Here is a 4,366-nt window from a genome sequence, read left to right on the forward strand (position 1 = left end):
CTTAGGACTGTGGTGCCGAAGAGCATGATCGATATGCTTGCACATATCTCCACTATCCATCTTAAACCTATTCGGTAGTAAATGATTAAGAGGGGGAACAACAGGGTCGGGGCTCCCAGGTTCATCGGCAAAAGGCGACATGCTAAAAACTAGGAAGGCACCAACAAGTGACCACTGAATTATATGCCAAATAGCAACTACTGGATTGGTGCCCTGCCTGCTAAAGCCCTTGAGAAGTAAATGAATTTCTCCAAATTATACAGTACAAAAGTGAGTACCTGCTCAGATTTGTATATGTGTAGGAGTCATTTAAGTCTTTACTTTCTAACCTGGTTTTTACTTCAGGTAGAGTTTTGCAAAAAAAAATGTGAGGGTTAAAAAAGTTACAATCTAGCAGGAAAGAGAGAGGGCGTATGACAGATCGAAAGTACTGTAGTTGAAAGGTATGCGACCGATCACAAACAGATGAGAGGGTGCACAATTGGTTGAAAGCAACCACTTGAGCGATTAAGCTGTGACTTGCTATCGTGTATTTATGTCATGCCACTCTCTCAATAACACGTAAACCCATAGTAGTATAGTCAGCTCTCCTTATTTGCGGGGGTTAGCTAACAGGGACAGACACGAAAAGCAAGATCCACGATCCACGAATACTTGCTCACCTAGGGTGAGTTAACTCATATCAACTCACTACCCACTGCCTAGGCACGGTCAACTAACACGCTAAGTAACCCACTGTACTGCTTAATATTGTTTTTACTTGGATTCTATCACAGTATAAGTGTCGTGTTAATGAATGAACATATTTTGTTAAGTGTACAGTACGTGTACAAACATGACAAATTCGAAAATAATTTGTATTTTTCCTAACCATACAAACCTTAGCTATTTACATTGGGTTTACCTTTTAGTGTAGCTGAAATGGCGAGCCATTAGAATTTAACGAGGGTTTCCTACCCCGCGCTAGTTAGCAGGGGTAGGGGGAGGGGTAGCTTGCTACCCCTCCCTCCCTCCCACACCGGTGAAATGTCTCACTTCACTTAGAGGTAGGACTTGACTTGGGGGACAGGGCTGGCGGGCAAATATGTGTAAATAGCTAAGGTTTGATTGGTTAGGAAAAATACAAATTATCTTCGAATTTGTCATTTGTTCCGTAACCGAAATACAAACCACGCTATTTACATTGGGTGACTTACCCCTTAGGAAGGGTGGAAAGTCCCCAGCCATACTGGCTTTGGCTTTACCCGGGGACTCAGAATCCGAGTGAGTCGCACTCGAGAAAAGGAGTCCCTGCACCTCACAAGTTCCTTGCTCCGCAAGGAAACGTGTGGCCTACATAAGCTTGTGTGTGAAGGAAGAAAGTGTGACCCGTCCTAGGCAGTTGACCTGGAGTTCCAGAAGGAACTCTGGGTTAGGACGTTCCCAATACCACCTCGTCAGGGTATGGGGGACGCGACAGTATTGACTCAATACTCGGAACACAAGGAAGCATGGTTTACCTGCAGAGGTTTGAGGTCAGCTATGCAGAGACCAGGATGCTGTTTCCCCAGTAGAGGGGATGATGAAGAAAGAAGTAAGGGCGAGACATACTTCTTTCGTTCATGCAGACTAAAACCTGATAACAATGCCCTCAACCTTCTGCTACCTGTCCAAAAAGGAGCCTGAGGTTAGACCAGCTGTTATGTAGCCACCACAGAGCGATAGAGACGTATTGATACTCCTGTGGGTCATGTCCTGCAGGAAGCGGGTTGCGAAGGTCATTAGACGCTTCCAGACTCCAGCTTGTAGCACCTGCGTCACAGAGTAGTTCTACTCGACAGCGAGGGACGTTGCGATGTATCCGACATCGTGCTGTAGGGCGACGTGACGGGGGAGGGTCTGGATTCAGGTCGAGATGAATGTCCTTGAGTCAGAGCTGAAGAGGTATACTGGTGATTCTCCCGTGTCCTCCCTGTGCTCCCAACCCGGCTGCACGTGAGGACAAACTGCAGCTGTTCTCAAAGATAACCCCTCGATTCCTTTACTGGCAAGAAGGAGAAGATTTGGGTCATCTGATACAGAATGGAGATTCAAAATCTTGAAGGAGTCGGACCGAAGGCTCGGAACTCCAAGATTCTGAGTCTAGAAAACAACTCAGGAGCGAACCTGAATGTTGCCTTCCCCTATTCTCTTGAAAGGGCGGAGTCGTACGAGACCATGAAGATTGCTTACACACTGGCCGACGCCAGAGTGAGCAGGAGCACCGTCCCCCAAGACGGAATACGATCAGAGGCCTGACGTAATGGTTCTTGAGAAGATCTCTTAAGGGACTAAAGAGTCCGAACCATGCTCCATGGAGGAGGTCTCACTCCGACTGGGGGCAGGGACGTTCGCAGCTTCGCATGAGCGAAGAAAGGTCCAGCGGGAAGGAAAAAGTCTATTCCTTTCAGCCTGAAGGCCAGGGAAAGGCTGAGCGACAGGCTTCACTGCCGAGAGCGGAAAAGTTTCCTCCCGCCGAAAAGCAATAATTCCGTTATTGCTGGAGAAGAGGCCTCAAGGGAAGAGGTATCTCTCCCACGACACCAACCACAGAAGACTCTCCACTTCGCCTGGTAGACCCCTGCGGATGACTATCGCAAGTGACGCGACTGTAGCGGGTTGTCTCTTCTTGAGGAGGCGGCGTAGTGTCTCCAGGCGTAAAGCCGAAGTGTTGCAACGGCTCGTGAAAGATGTTGTAGTGTGGTAGTTTGAGTAGCCTGTGCCATGGGAGAAGCTCTCCTGGGAGTTCCGTCAGGGGAAGCAGAGGGTCCGGAAACCGTTCTGCGTATAGTCACAGTGGAGCTCTCAGGGCCATCGAAAGGTTGACAGACAACCTGGTCTTGTTGAGACCCATTCTCAACAGACAACAATGGTGGGAAGACACAGGCGTCGATGTTGTCCCACCGTCACCGGAAAGCATCTTGCCAAAGAGTCTTGGGGTCTGAGACTGGGGGGAAGAACAGCGGAAGCTTGAAGTTCCAGGCTGTCGCGATCTGGTCCCCCAGGCCAGGACTTGCTGGTTACTATAGGCCAAAGACCCCCAGGTACTCTCTATCTGCGAGGCTCTGCCCAGATAGTCGGAGAGAACATTCCTCTGCCCGGAATGAGCGAGCCGATAGTGGTATTGAGAGGACCTCGGATCATCTCAGTATCTCTACTGCAAGATGCGAAGGTATGAAAATGCGTCCCTTGCAGGTTGGAATACGCCAGTACCATGAAGTCGTCACGCACGGAGCGACTCGGAAGGAACTGTAGGATCTGTAGAGGGGCCAGACTACGGCCCATAGCCCCTAAGCCTGCCTGAATAATGGGGAGGTATCCTCCAGGTCCTGACCATAGGCCTGAACCGGAACATGCCCCCCCCCCTTTTCTTTGACGAGTCCGAGAGCAGCATCAAAATGTGGGGAAAGGACGAGAATATCCACTCCCATCAAGAGGTTCCATAGGTCAACCCCCATTGCAGATCTAAACGTTCCGCTGGTCCCATAGGGGCCAGAAAGTCCGGTTAATCGTTGCTTTGATACCACCGGAACTTGGGCTGCCTCACAGGGAACTTATCCTGAGGCGACCGTTCGGGACTTTAGATGGGTCAATGAGGAAAAGAGACCCAGGAAACGTTCCAAGGTAGGGCTGAAAGCTCCGCTTGGCTGAGAACAGGTACTGTGACTCTCCTCAGCCTTGCCACAGTCAACTGAAGGGAAGGCTCGGAGAAGGAGGCAACAGCATCTGGTGTTCCCAGGCGGTCACCCATCCAAGTATTGACCAGACCCAACGTTGCTTAACTTCGCTGATCGGACGAGAAGCGGTATTTTCAACGTGGTATGGCCGTTGACTCAATATCATGGCTAGATACTCCGGATGTTGAGGCAGAAGTAGAGAAGGCTCCTAGCAAATTACCATGATCCCTCACTCTTGGTAAAGACCCGGAAGCTTGTCCCGGCGTTGAAGAAGGTCGAACCCGAGCCTACCGGAGTTGACCAGACCTCCAAAAGGCGAAGGAGGCGGAAGCCTGCTCCTGAGCGGCCATGAGGAAAGCAGGGAGAGTTCTCTGGGGAAAAACCTGCGATGCCGCGGCGGAATCGCCACACCGCATCTTAAGCAGGAACACCTGTAGTCTAGGCTGAATTCCAAGAGCTTCCTGGAAGATGGATGGAATGGAAACTGGAAGTACCCGTCCTTCCGATCCAGGGCCTAAGGAGTCCTGCAGCCTCGTTACCAGTCTGATCGACTCTGCTGTTCCATGCTGGACGGAGTTTGTTCGACAAACTTGATCAGAGCTGAGAGGTCGATGACGGAACTCCCGTCTCAGATGCTTTCCTACGAGAAAGGATCAACTGAAGAAGCCGGG

The 4,366-nt window shown here is 50.3% G+C and overlaps 1 non-coding gene across 1 annotated transcript; it reads right to left on the bottom strand.

Moving 5' to 3' along the window:
• Positions 1-3,732: 3,732 nt before the first annotated feature.
• Positions 3,733-3,851, bottom strand: LOC137640352 (5S ribosomal RNA). Its single transcript, XR_011044343.1, has one exon. It is a non-coding gene; the product is annotated as a 5S ribosomal RNA (ribosomal RNA).
• Between the last annotated feature and the right edge of the window lie 515 nt (positions 3,852-4,366).

The sequence above is a fragment of the Palaemon carinicauda genome, chromosome 4 (assembly GCF_036898095.1).
Source record: "Palaemon carinicauda isolate YSFRI2023 chromosome 4, ASM3689809v2, whole genome shotgun sequence".
Lineage (NCBI taxonomy): Eukaryota > Metazoa > Arthropoda > Malacostraca > Decapoda > Palaemonidae > Palaemon > Palaemon carinicauda.